This window comes from Lithobates pipiens, unplaced genomic scaffold, assembly GCF_037356315.1.
Source record: "Lithobates pipiens isolate NorthernLeopardFrog02 unplaced genomic scaffold, aLitPip1_a1.2 Scaffold_13, whole genome shotgun sequence".
Taxonomy (NCBI): Eukaryota; Metazoa; Chordata; class Amphibia; order Anura; family Ranidae; genus Lithobates; species Lithobates pipiens.
Window position 1 is genome coordinate 547,947,444 of NW_027507718.1, and position 13,002 is coordinate 547,960,445.

The window sequence follows — 13,002 nt, forward strand, 5'->3', positions numbered from 1 at the left end:
ATGTAAGTCTCCACTTCTAGCACAAGGATTGCTCCTGGTTTCATACTTATAATCCATCCATGAGCTTTAGTTGGTAACTTTGTCTAGGCTGTGATCATGTCATGTCTGCTGCAGGCAGGAGGAAACTTTTCCCTTCTCCTCTTGCCCAGTGATTAGACTGTACATTCTCACGAAAAACTTGGTGAGAAGTTGCAGGAGGGGGCAGACTGAATTCTACTTTTGTTATCATAACAAAGAAATGCACAAGCAACAGTTTTTCCATGATTGTGTTATCTCTGAGCCAACATTAATCCAGAAAGTGGATGGTGAACCCGGATGAGGACAATAACCTTCTCTTACCCTGGTGAATGGTACATGTTTTCTTCATTACACCCAGATGAGATACATGCCTTCATAAATGAGGTTAATATGGTTCACTAGCTTATTGCCAATTATTATCACACTCAATACATTAATTTGAGAGAGTATTAGGCACAGATGGGGATTGAACCCATGATCTTTGGTTTACGAGACCAACGCCTTACCACTTGGCCACTGCACCCTCTGTTGGACAAAGACGGCTTCTTGTTAAATTCGAAAAATGCACTCAAGCTTTATTTAGTATTAGTACTTTGTACATATGACAATACAATGCAAATCTTCAATCTATTGTTTGATTATATCCAACATAGTTATTATCATTCTTTGACTTGAAGGGATAAAAAATGTAGGGTGGCAGGGGTTATGCTTTGTTTGGTGTTTTGCAGTTAAATAAAGCACAAGTTCAGTTATGTAGAATATGGTTTCACTTATTCAATGTAGAAGTTTTATAAAATGTCTCTGATAAATAATCTACCCAGGTGAGGGTTTGTTGCTGATGGTGTCCTATTTTTTGTTTTATTTAGTGTTGACAGGACATTTTTTGAATTTTGAGATGCTCAAAATAATCCTAAGTGCAAGGTCAGTGTGCACCAAAACCACATCACATTATATCACTCACATTACCTGCACCCCCTCTCCACCTTGATAAAATAAAAGTTGGGCTTACACTGGTTAGGCCTTATCCCTCATTAAAATTGTCCGGCTGATGTTCAAGCACTTCTGTATCTTAATTCTTGTAGTGAAGCCCCCAGCATGTGCTCTTGTCTCTAGTAAATTTTGGCCCAGTCTTGCTCATTGAAATGCTCCTGCTGCTGGCCAGTTGTATACTTCTATGCCGTCTTCAGTCTCTTAAATCTTGTAGTATGATGCCAAGCTCAAGAGTATATGCAGTGTTTCAAAAGTGGATCTTCGTCTGAGGTGTTCCAACGTTTGTAATGTAAGTCTCCACTTCTAGCACAAGGATTGCTCCTGGTTTCATACTTATAATCCATCCATGAGCTTTAGTTGGTAACTTTGTCTAGGCTGTGATCATGTCATGACTGCTGCAGGCAGGAGGAAACTTTTCCCTTCTCCTCTTGCCCAGTGATTAGACTGTACATTCTCACGAAAAACTTGCTGAGAAGTTGCAGGAGGGGGGAGACTGAATTCTACTTTTGTTATCATAACAAAGAAATGCACAAGCAACAGTTTTTCCATGATTGTGTTATCTCTGAGCCAACATTAATCCAGCAAGTGGATGGTGAACTCGGATGAGGACAATAACCTTCTCTTACCCTGGTGAATGGTACATGTTTTCTTCCTTACACCCAGATGAGAAACATGCCTTCATAAATGAGGTTAATATGGTTCACTAGCTTATTGTCAATTATTATCACACTCAATACATTAATTTGAGAGAGTATTAGGCACAGATGGGGATTGAACCCATGATCTTTGGTTTACGAGACCAACGCCTTACCACTTGGCCACTGCGCCCTCTGTTGGAGAAAGACGGCTTCTTGTTAAATTCGAAAAATGAACTCAAGCTTTATTTAGTATTAGTACTTTGTACATATGACAATACAATGCAAATCTTCAATCTATTGTTTGATTATATCCAACATAGTTATTATCATTCTTTGACATGAAGGGATAAAAAATGTAGGGTGGCAGGGGTTATGCTTTGTTTGGTGTTTTGCAGTTAAATAAAGCACAAGTTCAGTTATGTAGAATATGGTTTCACTTATTCAATATAGAAGTTTTATAAAATGTCTCTGATAAATAATCTACCCAGGTGAGGGTTTGTTGCTGATGGTGTCCTATTTTTTGTTTTATTTAGTGTTGACAGGACATTTTTTGAATTTTGAGATGCTCAAAATAATCCTAAGTGCAAGGTCAGTGTATACCAAAACCACATCACATTATATCACTCACATTACCTGCACCCCCTCTCCACCTTGATAAAATAAAAGTTGGGCTTACACTGGTTAGACCTTATCCCTCATTAAAATTGTCCAGCTGATGTTCAAGCACTTCTGTATCTTAATTCATGTAGTGAAGCCCCCAGCATGTGCTCTTGTCTATAGTAAATTTTGGCCCAGTCTTGCTCATTGAAATGCTCCTGCTGCTGGCCAGTTGTATACTTCTATGCCGTCTTCAGTCTCTTAAATCTTGTAGTATGATGCCAAGCTCAAGAGTATATGCAGTGTTTCAAAAGTGGATCTTCGTCTGAGGTGTTCCAACGTTTGTAATGTAAGTCTCCACTTCTAGCACAGGGATTGCTCCTGGTTTCATACTTATAATCCATCCATGAGCTTTAGTTGGTAACTTTGTCTAGGCTGTGATCATGTCATGTCTGCTGCAGGCAGGAGGAAACTTTTCCCTTCTCCTCTTGCCCAGTGATTAGACTGTACATTCTCACGAAAAACTTGGTGAGAAGTTGCAGGAGGGGGGAGACTGAATTCTACTTTTGTTATCATAACAAAGAAATGCACAAGCAACAGTTTTTCCATGATTGTGTTATCTCTGAGCCAACATTAATCCAGGAAGTGGATGGTGAACCCTGATGAGGACAATAACCTTCTCTTACCCTGGTGAATGGTACATGTTTTCTTCCTTACACCCAGATGAGATACATGCCTTCATAAATGAGGTTAATATGGTTCACCAGCTTATTGCCAATTATTATCACACTCAATACATTAATTTGAGAGAGTATTAGGCACAGATGGGGATTGAACCCATGATCTTTGGTTTACGAGACCAACGCCTTACCACTTGGCCACTGCGCCCTCTGTTGGAGAAAGACGGCTTCTTGTTAAATTCGAAAAATGAACTCAAGCTTTATTTAGTATTAGTACTTTGTACATATGACAATACAATGCAAATCTTCAATCTATTGTTTGATTATATCCAACATAGTTATTATCATTCTTTGACATGAAGGGATAAAAAATGTAGGGTGGCAGGGGTTATGCTTTGTTTGGTGTTTTGCAGTTAAATAAAGCACAAGTTCAGTTATGTAGAATATGGTTTCACTTATTCAATATAGAAGTTTTATAAAATGTCTCTGATAAATAATCTACCCAGGTGAGGGTTTGTTGCTGATGGTGTCCTATTTTTTGTTTTATTTAGTGTTGACAGGACATTTTTTGAATTTTGAGATGCTCAAAATAATCCTAAGTGCAAGGTCAGTGTGCACCAAAACCACATCACATTATATCACTCACATTACCTGCACCCCCTCTCCACCTTGATAAAATAAAAGTTGGGCTTACACTGGTTAGGCCTTATCCCTCATTAAAATTGTCCAGCTGATGTTCAAGCACTTCTGTATCTTAATTCATGTAGTGAAGCCCCCAGCATGTGCTCTTGTCTATAGTAAATTTTGGCCCAGTCTTGCTCATTGAAATGCTCCTGCTGCTGGCCAGTTGTATACTTCTATGCCGTCTTCAGTCTCTTAAATCTTGTAGTATGATGCCAAGCTCAAGAGTATATGCAGTGTTTCAAAAGTGGATCTTCGTCTGAGGTGTTCCAACGTTTGTAATGTAAGTCTCCACTTCTAGCACAGGGATTGCTCCTGGTTTCATACTTATAATCCATCCATGAGCTTTAGTTGGTAACTTTGTCTAGGCTGTGATCATGTCATGTCTGCTGCAGGCAGGAGGAAACTTTTCCCTTCTCCTCTTGCCCAGTGATTAGACTGTACATTCTCACGAAAAACTTGGTGAGAAGTTGCAGGAGGGGGGAGACTGAATTCTACTTTTGTTATCATAACAAAGAAATGCACAAGCAACAGTTTTTCCATGATTGTGTTATCTCTGAGCCAACATTAATCCAGGAAGTGGATGGTGAACCCTGATGAGGACAATAACCTTCTCTTACCCTGGTGAATGGTACATGTTTTCTTCCTTACACCCAGATGAGATACATGCCTTCATAAATGAGGTTAATATGGTTCACCAGCTTATTGCCAATTATTATCACACTCAATACATTAATTTGAGAGAGTATTAGGCACAGATGGGGATTGAACCCATGATCTTTGGTTTACGAGACCAACGCCTTACCACTTGGCCACTGCGCCCTCTGTTGGAGAAAGACGGCTTCTTGTTAAATTCGAAAAATGAACTCAAGCTTTATTTAGTATTAGTACTTTGTACATATGACAATACAATGCAAATCTTCAATCTATTGTTTGATTATATCCAACATAGTTATTATCATTCTTTGACATGAAGGGATAAAAAATGTAGGGTGGCAGGGGTTATGCTTTGTTTGGTGTTTTGCAGTTAAATAAAGCACAAGTTCAGTTATGTAGAATATGGTTTCACTTATTCAATATAGAAGTTTTATAAAATGTCTCTGATAAATAATCTACCCAGGTGAGGGTTTGTTGCTGATGGTGTCCTATTTTTTGTTTTATTTAGTGTTGACAGGACATTTTTTGAATTTTGAGATGCTCAAAATAATCCTAAGTGCAAGGTCAGTGTGCACCAAAACCACATCACATTATATCACTCACATTACCTGCACCCCCTCTCCACCTTGATAAAATAAAAGTTGGGCTTACACTGGTTAGGCCTTATCCCTCATTAAAATTGTCCAGCTGATGTTCAAGCACTTCTGTATCTTAATTCATGTAGTGAAGCCCCCAGCATGTGCTCTTGTCTATAGTAAATTTTGGCCCAGTCTTGCTCATTGAAATGCTCCTGCTGCTGGCCAGTTGTATACTTCTATGCCGTCTTCAGTCTCTTAAATCTTGTAGTATGATGCCAAGCTCAAGAGTATATGCAGTGTTTCAAAAGTGGATCTTCGTCTGAGGTGTTCCAACGTTTGTAATGTAAGTCTCCACTTCTAGCACAGGGATTGCTCCTGGTTTCATACTTATAATCCATCCATGAGCTTTAGTTGGTAACTTTGTCTAGGCTGTGATCATGTCATGTCTGCTGCAGGCAGGAGGAAACTTTTCCCTTCTCCTCTTGCCCAGTGATTAGACTGTACATTCTCACGAAAAACTTGGTGAGAAGTTGCAGGAGGGGGGAGACTGAATTCTACTTTTGTTATCATAACAAAGAAATGCACAAGCAACAGTTTTTCCATGATTGTGTTATCTCTGAGCCAACATTAATCCAGGAAGTGGATGGTGAACCCGGATGAGGACAATAACCTTCTCTTACCCTGGTGAATGGTACATGTTTTCTTCCTTACACCCAGATGAGATACATGCCTTCATAAATGAGGTTAATATGGTTCACTAGCTTATTGCCAATTATTATCACACTCAATACATTAATTTGAGAGAGTATTAGGCACAGATGGGGATTGAACCAATGATCTTTGGTTTACGAGACCAACGCCTTACCACTTGGCCAATGCGCCCTCTGTTGGAGAGAGACGGCTTCTTGTTAAATTCGAAAAATGAACTCAAGCTTTATTTAGTATTAGTACTTTGTACATATGACAATACAATGCAAATCTTCAATCTATTGTTTGATTATATCCAACATAGTTATTATCATTCTTTGACTTGAAGGGATAAAAAATGTAGGGTGGCAGGGGTTATGCTTTGTTTGGTGTTTTGCAGTTAAATAAAGCACAAGTTCAGTTATGTAGAATATGGTTTCACTTATTCAATATAGAAGTTTTATAAAATGTCTCTGATAAATAATCTACCCAGGTGAGGGTTTGTTGCTGATGGTGTCCTATTCTTTGTTTTATTTAGTGTTGACAGGACACTTTTTTTTGAATTTTGAGATGCTCAAAATAATCCTAAGTGCAAGGTCAGTGTGCACCAAAACCACATCCCATTATATCACTCACATTACCTGCACCCCCTCTCCACCTTGATAAAATAAAAGTTGGGCTTACACTGGTTAGGCCTTATCCCTCATTAAAATTGTCCAGCTGATGTTCAAGCACTTCTGTATCTTAATTCATGTAGTGAAGCCCCCAGCATGTGCTCTTGTCTATAGTAAATTTTGGCCCAGTCTTGCTCATTGAAATGCTCCTGCTGCTGGCCAGTTGTATACTTCTATGCCGTCTTCAGTCTCTTAAATCTTGTAGTATGATGCCAAGCTCAAGAGTATATGCAGTGTTTCAAAAGTGGATCTTCGTCTGAGGTGTTCCAACGTTTGTAATGTAAGTCTCCACTTCTAGCACAGGGATTGCTCCTGGTTTCATACTTATAATCCATCCATGAGCTTCAGTTGGTAACTTTGTCTAGGCTGTGATCATGTCATGTCTGCTGCAGGCAGGAGGAAACTTTTCCCTTCTCCTCTTGCCCAGTGATTAGACTGTACATTCTCAAGAAAAACTTGGTGAGAAGTTGCAGGAGGGGGCAGACTGAATTCTACTTTTGTTATCATAACAAAGAAATGCACAAGCAACAGTTTATCCATGATTGTGTTATCTCTGAGCCAACATTAATCCAGGAAGTGGATGGTGAACCCGGATGAGGACAATAACCTTCTCTTACCCTGGTGAATGGTACATGTTTTCTTCCTTACACCCAGATGAGATACATGCCTTCATAAATGAGGTTAATATGGTTCACTAGCTTATTGCCAATTATTATCACACTCAATACATTAATTTGAGAGAGTATTAGGCACAGATGGGGATTGAACCGATGATCTTTGGTTTACGAGACCAACGCCTTACCACTTGGCCACTGCGCCCTCTGTTGGAGAAAGACGGCTTCTTGTTAAATTCGAAAAATGAACTCAAGCTTTATTTAGTATTAGTACTTTGTACATATGACAATACAATGCAAATCTTCAATCTATTGTTTGATTATATCCAACATAGTTATTATCGTTCTTTGACTTGAAGGGATAAAAAATGTAGGGTGGCAGGGGTTATGCTTTGTTTGGTGTTTTGCAGTTAAATAAATCACAAGTTCAGTTATGTAGAATATGGTTTCACTTATTCAATATAGAAGTTTTATAAAATGTCTCTGATAAATAATCTACCCAGGTGAGGGTTTGTTGCTGATGGTGTCCTATTTTTTGTTTTATTTAGTGTTGACAGGACATTTTTTGAATTTTGAGATGCTCAAAATAATCCTAAGTGCAAGGTCAGTGTGCACCAAAACCACATCACATTATATCACTCACATTACCTGCACCCCCTCTCCACCTTGATAAAATAAAAGTTGGGCTTACACTGGTTAGGCCTTATCCCTCATTAAAATTGTCCAGCTGATGTTCAAGCACTTCTGTATCTTAATTCATGTAGTGAAGCCCCCAGCATGTGCTCTTGTCTATAGTAAATTGTGGCCCAGTCTTGCTCATTGAAATGCTCCTGCTGCTGGCCAGTTGTATACTTCTATGCCGTCTTCAGTCTCTTAAATCTTGTAGTATGATGCCAAGCTCAAGAGTATATGCAGTGTTTCAAAAGTGGATCTTCGTCTGAGGTGTTCCAACGTTTGTAATGTAAGTCTCCACTTCTAGCACAGGGATTGCTCCTGGTTTCATACTTATAATCCATCCATGAGCTTTAGTTGGTAACTTTGTCTAGGCTGTGATCATGTCATGTCTGCTGCAGGCAGGAGGAAACTTTTCCCTTCTCCTCTTGCCCAGTGATTAGACTGTACATTCTCACGAAAAACTTGGTGAGAAGTTGCAGGAGGGGGGAGACTGAATTCTACTTTTGTTATCATAACAAAGAAATGCACAAGCAACAGTTTTTCCATGATTGTGTTATCTCTGAGCCAACATTAATCCAGGAAGTGGATGGTGAACCCTGATGAGGACAATAACCTTCTCTTACCCTGGTGAATGGTACATGTTTTCTTCCTTACACCCAGATGAGATACATGCCTTCATAAATGAGGTTAATATGGTTCACTAGCTTATTGCCAATTATTATCACACTCAATACATTAATTTGAGAGAGTATTAGGCACAGATGGGGATTGAACCCATGATCTTTGGTTTACGAGACCAACGCCTTACCACTTGGCCACTGCGCCCTCTGTTGGAGATAGACGGCTTCTTGTTAAATTCGAAAAATGAACTCAAGCTTTATTTAGTATTAGTACTTTGTACATATGACAATACAATGCAAATCTTCAATCTATTGTTTGATTATATCCAACATAGTTATTATCATTCTTTGACTTGAAGGGATAAAAAATGTAGGGTGGCAGGGGTTATGCTTTGTTTGGTGTTTTGCAGTTAAATAAAGCACAAGTTCAGTTATGTAGAATATGGTTTCACTTATTCAATATAGAAGTTTTATAAAATGTCTCTGATAAATAATCTACCCAGGTGAGGGTTTGTTGCTGATGGTGTCCTATTTTTTGTTTTATTTAGTGTTGACAGGACATTTTTTGAATTTTGTGATGCTCAAAATAATTCTAAGTGCATGGTCAGTGTGCACCAAAACCACATCACATTATATCACTCACATTACCTGCACCCCCTCTCCACCTTGATAAAATAAAAGTTGGGCTTACACTGGTTAGGCCTTATCCCTCATTAAAATTGTCCGGCTGATGTTCAAGCACTTCTGTATCTTAAATTCTTGTAGTGAAGCCCCCAGCATGTGCTCTTGTCTCTAGTAAATTTTGGCCCAGTCTTGCTCATTGAAATGCTCCTGCTGCTGGCCAGTTGTATACTTCTATGCCGTCTTCAGTCTCTTAAATCTTGTAGTATGATGCCAAGCTCAAGAGTATATGCAGTGTTTCAAAAGTGGATCTTCGTCTGAGGTGTTCCAACGTTTGTAATGTAAGTCTCCACTTCTAGCACAGGGATTGCTCCTGGTTTCATACTTATAATCCATCCATGAGCTTTAGTTGGTAACTTTGTCTAGGCTGTGATCATGTCATGTCTGCTGCAGGCAGGAGGAAACTTTTCCCTTCTCCTCTTGCCCAGTGATTAGACTGTACATTCTCACGAAAAACTTGGTGAGAAGTTGCAGGAGGGGGCAGACTGAATTCTACTTTTGTTATCATAACAAAGAAATGCACAAGCAACAGTTTTTCCATGATTGTGTTATCTCTGAGCCGACATTAATCCAGGAAGTGGATGGTGAACCCGGATGAGGACAATAACCTTCTCTTACCCTGGTGAATGGTACATGTTTTCTTCATTACACCCAGATAAGATACATGCCTTCATAAATGAGGTTAATATGGTTCACTAGCTTATTGCCAATTATTATCACACTCAATACATTAATTTGAGAGAGTATTAGGCTCAGATGGGGATTGAACCCATGATCTTTGGTTTACGAGACCAACGCCTTACCACTTGGCCACTGCGCACTCTGTTGGAGAAAGATGGCTTCTTGTTAAATTCGAAAAATGCACTCAAGCTTTATTTAGTATTAGTACTTTGTACATATGACAATACAATGCAAATCTTCAATCTATTGTTTGATTATATCCAACATAGTTATTATCATTCTTTGACTTGAAGGGATAAAAAATGTAGGGTGGCAGGGGTTATGCTTTGTTTGGTGTTTTGCAGTTAAATAAAGCACAAGTTCAGTTATGTAGAATATGGTTTCACTTATTCAATATAGAAGTTTTATAAAATGTCTCTGATAAATAATCTACCCAGGTGAGGGTTTGTTGCTGATGGTGTCCTATTTTTTGTTTTATTTAGTGTTGACAGGACATTTTTTGAATTTTGAGATGCTCAAAATAATCCTAAGTGCAAGGTCAGTGTGCACCAAAACCACATCACATTATATCACTCACATTACCTGCACCCCCTCTCCACCTTGATAAAATAAAAGTTGGGCTTACACTGGTTAGGCCTTATCCCTCATTAAAATTGTCCAGCTGATGTTCAAGCACTTCTGTATCTTAATTCATGTAGTGAAGCCCCCAGCATGTGCTCTTGTCTATAGTAAATTTTGGCCCAGTCTTGCTCATTGAAATGCTCCTGCTGCTGGCCAGTTGTATACTTCTATGCCGTCTTCAGTCTCTTAAATCTTGTAGTATGATGCCAAGCTCAAGAGTATATGCAGTGTTTCAAAAGTGGATCTTCGTCTGAGGTGTTCCAACGTTTGTAATGTAGGTCTCCACTTCTAGCACAGGGATTGCTCCTGGTTTCATACTTATAATCCATCCATGAGCTTTAGTTGGTAACTTTGTCTAGGCTGTGATCATGTCATGTCTGCTGCAGGCAGGAGGAAACTTTTCCCTTCTCCTCTTGCCCAGTGATTAGACTGTACATTCTCACGAAAAACTTGGTGAGAAGTTGCAGGAGGGGGGAGACTGAATTCTACTTTTGTTATCATAACAAAGAAATGCACAAGCAACAGTTTTTCCATGATTGTGTTATCTCTGAGCCAACATTAATCCAGGAAGTGGATGGTGAACCCTGATGAGGACAATAACCTTCTCTTACCCTGGTGAATGGTACATGTTTTCTTCCTTACACCCAGATGAGATACATGCCTTCATAAATGAGGTTAATATGGTTCACTAGCTTATTGCCAATTATTATCACACTCAATACATTAATTTGAGAGAGTATTAGGCACAGATGGGGATTGAACCCATGATCTTTGGTTTACGAGATCAACGCCTTACCACTTGGCCACTGCGCCCTCTGTTGGAGAAAGATGGCTTCTTGTTAAATTCGAAAAATGAACTCAAGCTTTATTTAGTATTAGTACTTTGTACATATGACAATACAATGCAAATCTTCAATCTATTGTTTGATTATATCCAACATAGTTATTATCATTCTTTGACATGAAGGGATAAAAAATGTAGGGTGGCAGGGGTTATGCTTTGTTTGGTGTTTTGCAGTTAAATAAAGCACAAGTTCAGTTATGTAGAATATGGTTTCACTTATTCAATATAGAAGTTTTATAAAATGTCTCTGATAAATAATCTACCCAGGTGAGGGTTTGTTGCTGATGGTGTCCTATTTTTTGTTTTATTTAGTGTTGACAGGACATTTTTTGAATTTTGAGATGCTCAAAATAATCCTAAGTGCAAGGTCAGTGTGCACCAAAACCACATCACATTATATCACTCACATTACCTGCACCCCCTCTCCACCTTGATAAAATAAAAGTTGGGCTTACACTGGTTAGGCCTTATCCCTCATTAAAATTGTCCAGCTGATGTTCAAGCACTTCTGTATCTTAATTCATGTAGTGAAGCCCCCAGCATGTGCTCTTGTCTATAGTAAATTTTGGCCCAGTCTTGCTCATTGAAATGCTCCTGCTGCTGGCCAGTTGTATACTTCTATGCCGTCTTCAGTCTCTTAAATCTTGTAGTATGATGCCAAGCTCAAGAGTATATGCAGTGTTTCAAAAGTGGATCTTCGTCTGAGGTGTTCCAACGTTTGTAATGTAAGTCTCCACTTCTAGCACAGGGATTGCTCCTGGTTTCATACTTATAATCCATCCATGAGCTTTAGTTGGTAACTTTGTCTAGGCTGTGATCATGTCATGTCTGCTGCAGGCAGGAGGAAACTTTTCCCTTCTCCTCTTGCCCAGTGATTAGACTGTACATTCTCACGAAAAACTTGGTGAGAAGTTGCAGGAGGGGGGAGACTGAATTCTACTTTTGTTATCATAACAAAGAAATGCACAAGCAACAGTTTTTCCATGATTGTGTTATCTCTGAGCCAACATTAATCCAGGAAGTGGATGGTGAACCCGGATGAGGACAATAACCTTCTCTTACCCTGGTGAATGGTACATGTTTTCTTCCTTACACCCAGATGAGATACATGCCTTCATAAATGAGGTTAATATGGTTCACTAGCTTATTGCCAATTATTATCACACTCAATACATTAATTTGAGAGAGTATTAGGCACAGATGGGGATTGAACCAATGATCTTTGGTTTACGAGACCAACGGCTTACCACTTGGCCACTGCGCCCTCTTTTGGAGAAAGACGGCTTCTTGTTAAATTCGAAAAATGAACTCAAGCTTTATTTAGTATTAGTACTTTGTACATATGACAATACAATGCAAATCTTCAATCTATTGTTTGATTATATCCAACATAGTTATTATCATTCTTTGACTTGAAGGGATAAAAAATGTAGGGTGGCAGGGGTTATGCTTTGTTTGGTGTTTTGCAGTTAAATAAAGCACAAGTTCAGTTATGAAGAATATGGTTTCACTTATTCAATATAGAAGTTTTATAAAATGTCTCTGATAAATAATCTACCCAGGTGAGGGTTTGTTGCTGATGGTGTCCTATTTTTTGTTTTATTTAGTGTTGACAGGACATTTTTTGAATTTTGAGATGCTCAAAATAATCCTAAGTGCAAGGTCAGTGTGCACCAAAACCACATCACATTATATCACTCACATTACCTGCACCCCCTCTCCACCTTGATAAAATAAAAGTTGGGCTTACACTGGTTAGGCCTTATCCCTCATTAAAATTGTCCAGCTGATGTTCAAGCACTTCTGTATCTTAATTCATGTAGTGAAGCCCCCAGCATGTGCTCTTGTCTATAGTAAATTTTGGCCCAGTCTTGCTCATTGAAATGCTCCTGCTGCTGGCCAGTTGTATACTTCTATGCCGTCTTCAGTCTCTTAAATCTTGTAGTATGATGCCAAGCTCAAGAGTATATGCAGTGTTTCAAAAGTGGATCTTCGTCTGAAGTGTTCCAACGTTTGTAATGTAAGTCTCCACTTCTAGCACAGGGATTGCTCCTGGTTTCATACTT

At 38.9% G+C, this 13,002-nt stretch overlaps 10 non-coding genes across 10 annotated transcripts; all 10 read right to left on the reverse strand.

The window, feature by feature from the left end:
• Nucleotides 1–469: 469 nt before the first annotated feature.
• Nucleotides 470–541, reverse strand: TRNAT-CGU (transfer RNA threonine (anticodon CGU)). The gene has a single exon. It is a non-coding gene; the product is annotated as a tRNA-Thr (tRNA).
• Nucleotides 542–1,764: 1,223 nt separating this feature from the next.
• TRNAT-CGU (transfer RNA threonine (anticodon CGU)) lies at nucleotides 1,765–1,836 on the reverse strand. Its single transcript has one exon. It is a non-coding gene; the product is annotated as a tRNA-Thr (tRNA).
• A 1,223-nt stretch (nucleotides 1,837–3,059) lies between these two features.
• TRNAT-CGU (transfer RNA threonine (anticodon CGU)) lies at nucleotides 3,060–3,131 on the reverse strand. Its single transcript has one exon. It is a non-coding gene; the product is annotated as a tRNA-Thr (tRNA).
• Nucleotides 3,132–4,354: 1,223 nt separating this feature from the next.
• TRNAT-CGU (transfer RNA threonine (anticodon CGU)) lies at nucleotides 4,355–4,426 on the reverse strand. Its single transcript has one exon. It is a non-coding gene; the product is annotated as a tRNA-Thr (tRNA).
• Nucleotides 4,427–5,649: 1,223 nt separating this feature from the next.
• Nucleotides 5,650–5,721, reverse strand: TRNAT-CGU (transfer RNA threonine (anticodon CGU)). The gene has a single exon. It is a non-coding gene; the product is annotated as a tRNA-Thr (tRNA).
• Nucleotides 5,722–6,947: 1,226 nt separating this feature from the next.
• TRNAT-CGU (transfer RNA threonine (anticodon CGU)) lies at nucleotides 6,948–7,019 on the reverse strand. Its single transcript has one exon. It is a non-coding gene; the product is annotated as a tRNA-Thr (tRNA).
• Nucleotides 7,020–8,242: 1,223 nt separating this feature from the next.
• On the reverse strand, nucleotides 8,243–8,314 carry TRNAT-CGU (transfer RNA threonine (anticodon CGU)). The gene has a single exon. It is a non-coding gene; the product is annotated as a tRNA-Thr (tRNA).
• A 1,224-nt stretch (nucleotides 8,315–9,538) lies between these two features.
• Nucleotides 9,539–9,607, reverse strand: TRNAT-CGU (transfer RNA threonine (anticodon CGU)). The gene has a single exon. It is a non-coding gene; the product is annotated as a tRNA-Thr (tRNA).
• Nucleotides 9,608–10,833: 1,226 nt separating this feature from the next.
• Nucleotides 10,834–10,905, reverse strand: TRNAT-CGU (transfer RNA threonine (anticodon CGU)). The gene has a single exon. It is a non-coding gene; the product is annotated as a tRNA-Thr (tRNA).
• A 1,223-nt stretch (nucleotides 10,906–12,128) lies between these two features.
• Nucleotides 12,129–12,200, reverse strand: TRNAT-CGU (transfer RNA threonine (anticodon CGU)). The gene has a single exon. It is a non-coding gene; the product is annotated as a tRNA-Thr (tRNA).
• Between the last annotated feature and the right edge of the window lie 802 nt (nucleotides 12,201–13,002).